The sequence below is a fragment of the Pygocentrus nattereri genome, chromosome 3, assembly GCF_015220715.1.
Source record: "Pygocentrus nattereri isolate fPygNat1 chromosome 3, fPygNat1.pri, whole genome shotgun sequence".
Taxonomy (NCBI): domain Eukaryota; kingdom Metazoa; phylum Chordata; class Actinopteri; order Characiformes; family Serrasalmidae; genus Pygocentrus; species Pygocentrus nattereri.
Genome location: NC_051213.1, coordinates 10,077,448 through 10,092,292, shown reverse-complemented (window position 1 = coordinate 10,092,292; position 14,845 = coordinate 10,077,448). Strand labels below are relative to the sequence as shown.

Genomic DNA, 14,845 nt, shown 5'->3' with positions numbered 1-14,845 from the left:
AGGATTAAGGCCAGAGTCAGGGTTAGGTCTTGGGTAAGGTTGGTAAGGTTAGGTTTTGTGTAATGGTAGTATCATACTAACAATACACCTACTTAATGTAAGTAATAAATGAACAGAACATCTACAAGATATGTACTTTAGTGTATCCAGATGTCTGTTGTGAAAAGCGCAATATAAATAAACTTTAAAATAACCCTTAAACTTCTGATTTATAACCATTTCATGCAATAACCTTCTGTGAGGGAGCTTTAAGAGGCTTCAGACGTCGGGTAGCCATCACCACCATTGGTGCATTTCACATCAAACTACTCTGAATGACTTTGTTTACATCCCAACGTGTTATTTATGCTGATTTTTTTTTCTAATTGGTGGAGTCCCCGATTTAATCGAGTGACTGTGTTCTGAATGCTGCTGGATCTGAATGGTGTAGCATAAAGCTGCAGCTGGGGCTGGTGTGATGAACTCAGCGGCTGTGACGGCTCGACTGGTGTTGCTTAGCAGTGGCAGGACTGTGACATTTATATTTCCCATCAAGCGCTTTATCTGCTCCGAGTTTGGCTGCACATGTGTGCATGTGCCGGCTTTGAGAGGTTACTGCAGGATCACTATCATGATTCTCCTTTGAGGACCACAGCTCATCAATTTAGACTTCAGTGAAATGTGGCCTAATCCCAACACACACTCTCTCTCTCTCTCTCTCTCTCTCTCTCTCTCTCTCTCTCTCTCTCTCTCTCTCTCTAAATATGTGCCTATCTCAGAGTAATTGCAGGGCTTGTTTATTAATAAGGCTGTTATCTTCAAAGATCCAGACGCAGGCGGCCCAAGTATTTGTGGCAGGGTAGCAGAGACACGCAAACTTGACAGAAACACTAGGGGCTCTGTTCCCTGCTCTCTGAACATCTATTGGATGTTTCAGACTCGTACATGCGTCGGTAGAATATTAATGTGGATCCATCTTTGAACCGCAGGGCCCCCTCAATTTCGGCCCCTCAGAGGGAGCCCTAACCGGGTCAGGCCGCAGCCCACCGGCCCCTTATTGGCTCGTTTCATGCAGTAAAGGCAACAGCAAATAGGGGCACTCTTGAATCAGACGCTGTGAATAATCTTATTTAAACCTAGCAGGCAGCCGCTGCTTGGATATTTGTTTTTTTGAACATCAGATGGCCAGATGAAGGAATGTGAGAGGAGCTGTAATATATTCGGCTGCGCTTGGGACATGGCTGACAATGTTAAGGTTCAGTCAGACAGACAGATATAACAGTTTCTGCTGCATGGGAAAAGGAATATTAAAAACAACATCTTGCCTTCAGACCATAAATCGTTTGAAAGTTAATGTGTGTTGCATGGATTCATCCTCCAAATCTAATATTTGAAGTTATGCAATTGAGCTCTATGAACAAAATTGTCTTTTGGTAATATTGTACAAACCTTTCCTCAGAGGAGCTACGCATAGAAAGGAAAGATGTTCTGGATTGCAACATCATGAAAACAGAAAAAAACAAGCGTCTGAATGGATTTATATCACTCAAATTAGATATTAGGGCCTGTCTGATATATCAGTTAGCTGATATATTGACTGATATCAACAACACAGTGGTTTTAACCATATCAGTGAAAATATCAACTTTCTTAGTTGCTAATTTGCAGAAATTTGAATTTACCGACAATAATAAATTGTAGCATGGCCACTAGGGAACCCAATATGAGGCACATTTTGTTAAAATATATATCACAGCAATTAAAGCTGAACTGGTAACAAAAACATGGAAAAGAGGGTCCAGTCATCTCCAGAAAGTCAGTTTGTGCTATGAGTTTTCATTCCAAACAAGCTGGAGCAGACCTGATTCTACTTCTTTGTTCAGTTGGTCTCAGATATCTGATATGCTCCTACTTTGATGGATTGAAGATCTGTGGGTAAGACTGGACTCCCCTGATGTAAAATGTATACAAACCTAATCTGTAGCATGAGATTATATTACAAAATAAGATTTAAGAAACAGAAACAAAATACGCAAAAATCTGATCAGTCAGTAAAGCCCAGTTTATCTAAAGCTCATGACGTATAAATTAAAACCACATAAAAAATGTGCTTTGCAAAAGTCAAAGATCCTTCATTTATTTAATTTCTGCCCATTAAGTACATTAAAGTTTATTTTTCACCATCAGGAATAAAAGCAGTTTTTTCAGTGCTAGTTTGTCGACTCTTTACCTTTATTATAGCCTCCATTCTTTTCAAGAAACTTGCTTTCAGTTTTTCAAAGAAATTTGCAGGTGTATTTTCAACTTCTCCAAAGTTCAGTCTTTTCTTCAGTCACTTCCAATTACAAATTCAGACTTAGTTGCAAGGGCTTCTTGACAGCTACATATCCTTTCAAACCCATAGAGTTGAGTTGTCTTCTCACAGTGGAAGGATAGACAGAAACACCTGTGGATTTTTCAGATCTGACGTAAGAGAGGAGCTTGATTTTCTCCTCCCTCTGAAAAGATGAAAGCTTTAAGTGCTGAGGGCAGTTTTGGTGGTCATATAGGTTTTGCACAGTTGTTAGGAGCCACATTTTTACTGTGTTTTAATAATTGTTTTTGTACTACATTTACATTTACAACATTTAGCAGATGTTTTATCCAGAGTGAAGTGCTTTGTTTATTTAGAGAAAGTATCTTTGATAGTTACCAATAGGTTACAGAGAAATCCAGTCCTGAGCTCAGATACTGCTGGAAACAAAAAGTCACTGTTGATACCCAGAAAAAAAGGAGCAGAGTTAAACACACAGCAGTGAAATACAATCAATACAATACAGCGCAATACACTATATTACAATACAACCGAATACAATACAATACAGTACAATACACTATATTACAATACAACAGAATACAATACAATACAGTGCAATACAGTGCAATACAATACAATACAATAAAGTGCAATACAATACAATACAATACAATACAATACAATACAGTGCAATATAGTACAATGCAGTGCAATGCAGTACAATACAATACAGTGCAATACAATACAATACAATACAGTACAATACAATGAAGTACAATACTATGCAGTGCAATACAATACAATACAATACAGTGCAATACAATACAATGCAGTGTAATACAATACAGTACAGTTCAATACAATACAATACAATACAGTGTAATACAATACAATACAATGCAGTGTAATACAATACAATACAGTGCAATGCAATACAATACAACACAATGCAGTGCATAAGTGCAGTGTAATACATTACAATGAATACTTAACTCAGTACTCATGAACTTACAGTACAGTAGGTTTGACTTTCCTCTTCATCTTAAGCAAGTTGATTATCTTAATCAACCTCCTATCTAATCCTATATCTAATCTCTTCAGAAATATCTCCTTTAGTCATTTTAGAAATTTGTAAGCTGAGGTGAGTTTGAGTAGTTGGTTCTGTGAAGGTGAGTGTCTGTTTGAAGGGGAACATCTTGTCAGTGACTCTAGGGAGCAGCTTTTGTTGGGAGGACACAGCTGTAACTGGTTGGTTTTAAAATTTGAAGGATAGAAGAGTTAAGGTGACAGCAGAGTGCACAAAAGTAAAGAATGGACAGATACCGATAGATTTGACAGCATATTCAGTGATCGAAGATCCTGTGTAGTTTTGTCTTATAGTGTCAGCTTATAGTTAATGACTGTATATGAAACAAACAAAGGGTGGTCTCTCACTTTTACACACTTAGTTTTTTGCATGTAAAATAGATTTTTGTATTTCTGTCAGAGTCCATAGCAGTTGGATAACAGTCGGATGTAGAGCCATGCTAAAGCCTGGATGCTAAGAAGCTGTTCCTAAGTTAGTTGTCCATTTCATCAGAGTCCATTAGATGAATGTAAGCCTTCTAGTGATGGATGTTTTAAGCTTTGGAATTTTCTATGCCATTTGATTCCTAAGTTGCGCTGATCTTATCAAAGCTGGGTTTGCATATCTAATTACAAAGTTCTGTTGCAGGTTGAATAGGACAGATGGTGATGTAATGCTAGAACATTTTCCAGTGGCTTAGCGCTGATACTAGAATGACCCACCCAGGTAGCTGAACAATCCATAGAGGATCCTCAATGGACATGTTTTGCACTCAGCTTCATACTTCACAGTGAACTGCATTGTGTTGCAGACTTCACAATAGCACGGAAAGTAATGATATTAACACCACTGAAATATCCATGCTATTCCGAGTATGCGGGAAATTACTGTTAATCATAATTTGCTAATGCTCCTGGCGATCAGCAGCGAGATCTGGACCTCATTTCATTTTCAAACGTTTAGTAATGCAACAGCAGCTTATGAAGGATCAATTCATGAGGCTCTTTTAGCTTAATGGGATGTAAATGACTTCCCTGGCAATGACCTTTGCCTTTCATTTAACTCATGAAGGAAACAGGTTTCATGCAAATTTATGGATTTTCATAAATAGCTGCTTTTTGTCTCTTTCTGCCAGTGTGAGATAGAGACGCAGACAGACACACCAGAAGATGTAGATTTTATTCAATAGAATTCAGAAGAAAAAACATTTGAAGGGGAAACTGAGCATCTTTTTTATTTCTGCATAATTGTAAACAGAGTCATTCAGAGTGGTTTGATGTGAAATAATTAATTGTAGAGAAGCTTACGGACTCAGATTTCTTTGCAGTAGTGGTGATAGAAGGAGGTTGTGAGGCAATTAGTGTTGCACCGATGCCGATTCCATATCAGTATCATATTCATCATCAGTATACTGGCACTTAAACGCGGTATCAGCTTTGGTGATGGGGACACCGATACCTATGACCGATACCATGAAGCAGTTTCTGACACGTGTGTGTGCACCAGTAGAGAGAACTTCACAACACATCGGAGGTGTGGGATGACAAGCAATAGTAAAAATGCTCATGGCTTATTGGTGTGAAGAACAGATTAACAGAGCCGCTTACCTGAACGGCTGAGCTGCTTCTTTCAGTAATCACTCGTCTGCTGCTGTGTGGTCACTTACAGTCTGAGTTAATGATATTAAGCCAGTGGAAGGAACCATCTCGGTGTAATATTAGCCTTTAGTCTCGATTTAGCCCTTAGCATAGCAGCCTGCTAGCCGGGTCTGTGCGGCAACCAGCCCTGCCTGTGGTGCGCCTCCATCGATTAGCTGTATCACACAGCAGCAGGGTCTCGCGGCCCGTCACTTCAGCCAAGCCAGAAACACACTGAAAGTCGTCGATACTGACAGCGTGAATGATGGTGATATTTACTAAACTGACACTCAGAGATGCGGCACAAGTGAACAAGATGCTTCCACTTCCACTGTGAAAAAGCCTGACTCAGTAAGTGTCTCTAGAACAGAGCATTTCTGAATGAGTTCATTTACATCTTGACGATTGAATTATGCAGATTTTTTATTATGCAGTTATTGCTGGTGATACTAAGAGCATGTTGTACTTTCAAATAGTCAGATGTGTAGACTTAAAACTGATGAAACACAATGTAAATCGAATGTAAATGCAAGTTCATTACATATTTAACTGTCAGATGGGGCTAAAGTAGCCTAAACTCAAGCTCAAATAAAAGTATTTTTAATTTGGTGAAATAATAACGTAAGTAGAAGTCTTGAATAGGAGTTGAAGAAGACCAGGTCAAAAATACTTAAGTGCATAATCACAAATTTACTGGAACTTTTTAGTACATCCAGAAGCAATTAGCAGTCTTAGGCTCTATTCTTCTCTTTTTGGGATCCTTTTGTGGTCTAAAATATATGATAAACATCCAAAGACAGAGGTGTGACCCATCAAAATGCAGTACAGATGCCATCACCAGCATTACTGTAGACTGGAGTTCAATCCCCGCTTGGTTAAACACCCTACACTATACCAATAACAGTCCTTGGGCAAGACTCCTAACACCACTTTCGCCTACCTGTGTAAAATGATCAAATTGTAAGTCACTCTGGATAAGAGCAACTGCCAGATGCCTTAAATGTAAATGTAAATGTAAACATTACATAATGAAATTAAACACAAGAATTAGTTTCTAAATGTTAATGAGTAAAATCTAACTAAATAAAAGGCAGATTGCTTTCTTCACAAATATACTTGAATAGAAGTAAACATATATGAAAATAAAATTTAAACTAACTTAAATTAGTCGACATATATACCTAACATATATACTTATTTTCATTAGTATAACAAAGCAGCATTGAAAACTCTCACAATCCAAGGACTGAAAGTAAGCAGACATAGATCACTGAAGATGCACATCATTCACTTTTCCCATAGAGAAAAATTGTGTTTCTTATTTGCACACAGCGCTGACTACAGAATAACTTTAGATGACTGCTTTGAAACTGACAGTTCCAGTTGAACGTGTTGGAAATGACTGGAATTTGGCCCTTATTCATCAAAAGCCGCTTACCGTTAAATCTCATCATAAAGTGAACAAACACATTTCAGAGTTTTGTTGTTCATCAATTTAATCTTTGGCCTATCTGTACAGCTAAGCTCACATCTCATAGTTGAAGGTGTCATTTGAGCTAAAAAAAATCAATAATCATTCATTTAATCGAATAAATAGGTTCAATTAAGAATCACAATTATCATCAATATTGTCAATGTTATTAGTAATAACAGTTATATTAGAAAATAAGAGTTTTAATACTACTGCCGTATAATGACCTTTTTTAATGGGCTGTTTCCATTTATTGTATTTGCACTTTTTTGACGTCAGAGGGAAGGAAAACATCACACGTTTCACAGAGCATGTGATTGATCAGTTCGATGATTGATGAAACAATTATGATTGGTTCGTTTTCATTTCTATGGATACTACCAAGGGATTCCCCTGCATTCAGGTCTCTTGCTCTCAATCATAGACATGCAAATGTGCTTTAAAAAACTGTTGATTCTGATAAATATTAGCAAGTCAGGTTAGTTTAGCATACTAGTAGCATGTTACATGTTAACCCTCTAAAATCCCAGGCTTAGTACATACTAAGGCTTATTATTCAGTAACTACAGGGACTTCAGTGCAAACTGTCTGAGCTATTCTAAGTGTGTAATAAAACTGTGGGCCCTGGCGCTTTAAGATTTGCTGATGCCAACTCTGTTAAATTTCAGCAGCACTAGGCTAGTAGCAGTTCTGTGAAAAAGAGTCTGTTTTCATACACGGCCAAAATATTTGGAAACATTTAGAAACAAAAAAGGTTTTTCTGATGGCAAATTTAAAACAAAGGTGTTTGTAAACAACTGCATTCTCAGGTATTATCATTTATTTTGTGGTTTTATGTTGAGTCTTTCCAAACATGGAAGAGAGAGATAAAAAACAGACTTGTTTGTGTGAGCTCTTGGATCTCTGACTCACTGTCTTGGCAATGCAAATTCATACAACACCAGTCTTGTACAGTAAACTGTATGCATAACAAATGAATAAGTGAGTTTCAGTATTTCAGGTTCAATATCTCAATATATTCACAGCACATGCTCTTCGGACTGCAGCAGTAGTCCACACTGGTATAAATCATTGCTGGCACCATATGTTCTATTTGAATACTGTACTTTCACGTTGTACAACTGTTACAGTAAATTACTACTAACTAAATATACAAAACATAGTTTAACTAGTACAGTAATATTGTACAAGTAGATAGTGTTTTGGGAAAATAATCTCAGAACACAGCCACAGTTTCTGCCATCTTAAATGTAGCTTTGAACTTTTTGTCCATTCCACATTTTATTCTTTGTTATTTGTTGCCTGACTTCCACCCAATGAACACTGGGATAGCCCCCACCCCTGACCCAAGATGATAAGCAGCTCAGATGGGGGGTCGATGATGGTGGGGGGTGTATTGAACACTGTAAAGATATTTAAGCTCTGGCCAGTATGTGGAGCAGCGCATCCTGTTCAACCTGAAACTCCACCTATGAGGACAACTGTCGGCTAATGAGCCTGTTGAGTGCTTTCATGTTATTGGTGTGCTATTATAGCATCTGCTGTAATAGTGTCTTATTAGCAGTGCACATGTGCTGGTTTCTATGCATTAAAGCTGATTCATTAGTTGCACTCAAATCACCACTTGTTGGTGATGTGGTATGACGGTGTAATGAATCAGTCGCACATCCAAGGCGTTCAAATCTGCACTTATTTCCAAGTAAATTTTGATGAATAAGGGCCATCAACTTCAATCTCTTCAGTAAAAGATGGAGTCCTACATCCCGCTGTCCAGTCTTAAGCAGTCTTATCAGTAGGTTCCAGTTGGTGCCTGATTCATCTGTGATCTGTAATATCTTTTAACGCTGCTCAGTTACAGTCGTAATAATTGCACCATGAAAAACGCCACTTCGCAGCTACAATGATGGACAGCATGTTCATAATTCCTAGAAATGGTACAATTAAGTTCGATTTCCTTCACAATGTGAGTTTGGCTTTGAGTTTGAAAGTGCACCCACATGGCTGCTAAGCAGAGATAAACCGTGTTTACGATGTTGTTTACTCCACCAGGCAGCTCAAGCAGAGTTCACGCGGGGTGATTCTTTCACACTCCTCTTTGATGGCATGACTTTGTTCCCTTACACACACACACACAAGCATGCTTTGTGGGGTGACCCCCGCTCTAGGTTAAAAAAATCGCCCTACGCTGTTGCTGGCCTGCCGGCAGTGCTTGCTTTTGTGTCTGCATGGCTGGAGTAAGACACTTTCATAAAGATCCTGATAATGATTTCACTTCTGAAAGCAGAAGAGCCTCCAGGCCTCCCTACTACTTCTACACACAGCAAGAGAGGAACGTATGCAACAATTTCACGCTGATATAGAGGGGGAATTAGTGCGCTCTCCTTTTTCTCCCAGCAGCAGACTGATCTAAACACTCTCAGAGTGGAGCAGTGAGGGATGAGCGTGGAGCAGAGCTATGCGGGACGTTTGCCTTTGCTTTAGTCTGGGAACAAAGTAGGCCTCGAACAATGTGACCATTTTGTGTATGATATTAATTTTAACTAGCTCAAAATTCTGATAACTACCAATCCTCTTCATGAAGCTGCTACGTTTTCTAATCAGAGACATTGCTTCTCCTGCTTCTCCTCTTTTCTGTATCTTACATAGTGTTGACTAGAGGAGGATGGGTTCCCCTTTTGAGTCTTAGTTCCTCTCAAGGTCTGTTGCTCTTAGAAAGTTTTTCCTTGACACAGTCGACATTTGTGAGGCTCATGGGGCCACAGACCCAGATTTTTTTTTTTTTCTGTAAAGCTGCTTTGTGACAATGTCTGTTGTAAAAAGTGCTATATAAATAAACTTTGACTTGACTTAACTAATATTGACCTACATTAATTCATTTTAATTGTAGGTGGGATGGGGTAGTGGGTAACACTGTCACCTCACAAAGACGGCCCTGGGTTTGATCCTCTGGCCAGGTGAACAGGGTCCTTTCTCTGAGTGTCCTCCCACGGTCCAAAGACAATCAGACTAATTGAAGATGCTAAATTGCCCCTAGGTGTGTGTGTGTCTGTTTGTGTGTGTGTGTGTGTGTGTGTGTGTGTGTGTGTGTGTGTGTGTGTGTGTGTGTGTGTGTGTGTGTGTGTGTGTGTGTGTGCGAAACACAAAAGGGTGTTTCCTGCCTTCCGCCCAATGAGCGCTGGGATAGGCTCCAGCACTCCCTGCGACCAAGGAGGGTAAGCGCAGTATAGATGATGAATGAATGAATGAATCATTTGAATTGTATGAATGACTGAATAATTTAAGTTGTAATTAAACAGTGCTTTACTAAGTGATATGATTGTCAGTTGTCCAATATGATTATCAGTTCTTGTCAAAGCTCTTAGGAGCAGATTTACTAATGTTTTGCACAGTCACAAACTCTGTGTTAAAAAGTGTCTGTCATGCTTTTGTCTCATTGCAGCTACATTTACATGAGTTTCCCTCTCAAAGCACAAACTATTGGGAGGAGAGAAGTTTAATAAAGCACCTAATCTGATTTAATAGTGCATTATTTAACGCCTGTGAAATGCTTGTCTGGCTTTTGCTCTAGCATGGCTGGCACTTTTTGAGTTCAGAGAGAATTTAGAGAGTTTATCACACATTTGTTTTAGATTTAAAAAACGTATAAGTGCCTGTAATGTCTATGGGAGGCAAATCCAGCCAAAAAGGAAATGAAAATGAAAACAATAAAATGTAAATGCAAACCTCTTTTTGCCATTTCTTTTTCCAAACATCTGCGCAAATATCCTGCCAATATTGAAAATGAAATGAAATGCCTTCATTTCATTTTTCACATGAGCACGAGTCGTTATTGACAAAAATAAAAATAAATTGAAAACCCCTATTTGTCATTTCATTTTAGTCGTTATTCTGGTTTTTCACGGCCAAATCTAAAATGAAAACGCTAACAGACAAAAGAAAACGCAAACTTCACTTTGGCTTTGGCTTTTCTTCATGAAACGCAGAATATGTGTCAAAACTAAAATCAAAATGCAAAGTCTACTTTCTTATTTCTTTTTCATAGCGATCGGCTGCAAATCTGACAAAATTAAAATGAAAATGCAAAATGAATAAAGTGACAGTCTGTGATTCCGTTCTCAGCGCTGATGTGCTTTAACTGTCAGAATGAAAAGGAAAATGAAAACGAACATCAGCGCCACCTGCTGGAGATTCACTTTTCATTTTCCACTTTTCTATTTCTTTTTCTAACTGACCAACATGAAAATATATGTTAATTAGCACATCTTACATCTTAGGACAGCCCGAGCCGTCCGAGGAAAAACACGTCATGTCTGCAAACTTCCAATGAAGGCATTTCATTTCATTTTCAATATTGTCAGGATATTTGCGCAGATGTTTGGAAAAAGAAATGAAAATAAGAGGTTTGCATTTACATTTTATTGTTTTCATTTTCATTTCCTTTTTAGCTGGATTTGCCTCCCATACAATGTCACCTTAATCTTCATGTGATTAAAGGAAAAAAACAAGTAGTTTTAGAAAACTTTTGTTTCCTGAAACTTTGGGTAGATTTTACAACAGATATTGAACAGCAGGTTATGCCTTAATTCTAATGAGATATTCTAATGAGAGCCTCCATCACTCCCACAAAAAAAAAGGAAATGTATCTTAATTTTTCCAATTTTTGTTTTCCTACATCACTTGAGCACAGCGGCTGGCCTTCTCATGTGAACATTTGTTGATTTCATGATGAATGGACCACTAGAAATGCTCCAAGTGTACTGTTTATTAAATTAGTTTATATTAAAAATTAGAACATTTTTGCCTGTGTCTATGTTATATTTTGGAGGTTATGACAATATGCAGATTGTGCTGCAACCTGCTTCGCTGTGTCCGCTCGCTAAAAACATTCTCCAGCTTTTAGGTGGCGACAACTTAAAGTAAGTAACTCTTATTCAGTTTATTGTTGGATCCATACATACAAAATGCTGGCATGACCAGTTAGATGAACAAGTGGACGAATGAACAGACAACAGGCAGACTAAAAGACAGATGAACTAGATGGACAACTTAGTTACGCATGCTAGGTTAGATTTTACTTGCCAGAAGCTTTCACTGCTGTGGAATAGTTTTGTTAACAGTATGTGGGCTGGACAAACCACACCAGCCACGTAATTGGTGACTGGTCAAGTTTTCAAGATTAGGACCGCCCAGTTAACACAAACAGGATAAATCTGACTAAATAGATCCACCAGTTAACGGACAGGACAAATTTCAAAGAAATAGTGTAGTGGGTGGAGCTTTCCAGCATTCTTAGCCACTTTCTTTTTTACCCCCTTCATTTAGCTTTTTTTTTCATCAGTTCTATTTGCAGGAAGATTTTTTTGTGTTATAACATGTTATCCTCATGCCATATTAACATCAGAAAATCCTTACGATGTAAATATCTTATCAGCTAGATAACTTATCGGTTAAGCCCACAGCAAAGCATCTCATGGCATAGAGAACACAGAGCACTCCTGAATGTGCTGGATTCCTCAGTGAGCCCTCAGTGAAGGTAGGGACCAGGTATGGGATAGTGGACGAGCGAGCATTAATCTTCAGAGAGAGAGATAGGCCCTGGCCGGCTTCCTGGGACCATTTTGGAGCCTTAGAAACACAGGAGCTCTATGATAGATTGCGTGGCGTTATTATAGCTGTGTGTATGAGAGAGAGAGAGAGCGAGGCAGAGAGAGAGGGAGGGAGGCAGAGAGAGAGAAGGAACATAACTCATTGCATTGGCTTTGTGCTAGACCCTTTTTCTCGCCCGCAGATTCTTAGTCATTTCTCCAAGATTTGTTTTCAGCAGTTATTTAATTCATTTATTGATTCATGCTCTACCTGACTCTCTTTTCAGAGATCACTCTGTTTTACTTTTTTCTTTTCTTTCCACAGTCTGGACTAACAGTACACTGCACTGTGCGAAGTATTTGAGACATACTTTAACCACATTCTGTAAAGCTTTACATGAATCTTGGCCCTGTTAATACACAGTCCCTCATTTCAGAGGATAAACAAGAATTAACCGGTCCATGATCCATCCACTCATGCAACTGTTAGCAACTGTTGTGAGGCTGAACACTTTAGGGAGTGTTAACAAAAATCTAAGGCTGGCCAGAACAGCAATACACAGGCTTTCAATACTCGCCAGCATATCCAAACAAGTACTTGAACACTGGCTCTCAAAACAAGCTTTTAAAACTACATTTACAATTTTAATTTAGTAAAATGTTTTGATCTTGTTGCCCTGCAGCTCCTGTGCTGTACTAGCAGTGTGCCTTCTTTGATGGTAACAGCAGTAGAAACCTTTTATTGTAATTCCATAACAGTAAACAGATCTGCTGTTTTGTGCTGTCGAGTTTTAAAGCGGTTAACAAACTGTGTATTTGGAAAAGAAAAGGAGATAAAAGTTTTTTAGCCACCTGAAACAGTCACAGGGCAGAGTTTTGCACTGAGCATTCTTATCATCTCTACTATATTTAACATCTCTTATCATGAGAACATTAAGCTGTCTTGATAAAAGAGATAACCAAAGAATGACCGAGAAGTGACTTCAAAACTACGTCCAATAGCATTATCAATAGCAACATCTTAGTAACCACCTGGGATACCATAGCCATGGCGTAGCAACACCTTAGCAACCCCCTAGGATGCCATAGAAACAGCCTAGAAACACCCTAGCAACCACCTGGAATACAAAACCAGTGGCCTAGCACCACCTTATTAACTACCTGTGATACCATTGCAACATCCTTGCAACACCTTAGCAACCACCAAGGTTACCATAGCCATGGCCAAGCAACACTTTAGCAACCACCTAAAATACCATAGAAACAGCCTAGCAACATCTTAGCAACTACCTGCGATAGCATCACAACATCCTAGCAACACCTTAGCAACGACCCAGGATACTATAACAGCATCCTAGCAGCACGTCAGCAAGCACCTAGAGGATACCATAGCAACAGCCTAGCAACACCTTAGCTTACACTGGTGAATGTCCAGCTTAGAAAATTAATCAACTTCTATCCCTAAAATTTGTGACTACAAAACAAAAACTCTACACCTGGTCTATCTTAATAGTGTGACCTTTCACACACTAAAACAAATATAAGTTGAAATGAACAAAACACAATTTATGTATTTTGTGTTTTGACAAAATCTTAACTGTGTGCTACATTTTTCATTATGTTGAATGGAATTTTTGCCAACATTCAAGCTTGTTAAACCTTGCAACAGGTGCTATGAAAGTGCATTTGATATGTATAGACCAATTAACTTAATTTTAAATTAAATAGTCTGTTATTTTTTGGTTGTAAATCCTTTTAAAATTGATTTATAATAATATTAAATAATGGATGTGCTCATTTTTTGCCTTAAATAAAGATCTCTCCGGCTGTTGTCTAATGTAAAAATCCAAAACAAGCTTAATGTGTTGTGTTTCTTTTCTTTATTCGGCTACTGTGTAGATTATTCCTCCAACCACACTTATGTATTCACTATAACTGTAGGTACAAACTCAAACAACAACAACAAAATAAAATTTTATAATTTGATGAACTTTGATGATGATCTGAAAGGTCAGAGATTTGCATCTCTAATTTACACTCAACTTTTATTTTAATCTTTCACTTTATCACCTTTACAGTGCCTCTGCTGACCAGCGCTGAGCAGAAAGAACCTGTGCCTCTTCTGGACTCATATCACTCTGTCACTATCCCCTCACATCCCCCCACTTCTCTATCCCTCTCTCTTTGCCTCATGGCCCCACCCCCCACACACGCCAGCCTCAACAGGGAGTGAAAGGTGGCAGAATGGATTTCAGAGGCTACGCCTTTAACCCCGCCTCAATATTAGCTTTTATTATTGTTATTGCTGGCTAGCCGCACCACAGCCTGCAATACTGCCTGGGCTTTGGCTGATAAAAGCTCATATGTTGCCTTATAGCCTGCAGGTCTCCGGAAGCCAGTGAACCCTGAATTTTTTAAGAGATGAAGAGATTTTTTTCCCCCCCTTTTATTTTTCGGGGCCTTTACATGCTGAGCCTGCCAGACAGTTTCATTCTTTCCAGAAAAATCCCCGCAAAAAGAGTGTTTGTGCCGGCTGTGTGTGAGCTGAACTGGAGCAGGTGGAAGCTGCGTTTGTGCCGGTGTTGTGAGTTTTGCGTTGCTACAGTTTGGAAAATCATGGGACAGAATTGCAGTGTGCGCTGCACCCACACCATGACCATTCTGCTGGCGGGATGCTGGTGGCCAAGTGTTCTTGGCAGACAAAAAATTTGTTTAGTGAAGTTTTTCTTTCACAGACCGTAATAGCCATAATATACAAACACAGGCCTTAATAAACAGCACTGATGAGCAGAATATATCATTTTCATGAAG

General features: G+C 38.8%; 1 protein-coding gene across 1 annotated transcript in view; it reads left to right on the top strand.

The window, feature by feature from the left end:
- The window catches only part of adarb2 (adenosine deaminase RNA specific B2 (inactive)), a 272,282-nt gene that overhangs the window by 225,103 nt on the left and 32,334 nt on the right, over positions 1-14,845 (top strand). The gene's annotated exons all lie outside the window — the stretch shown is intronic.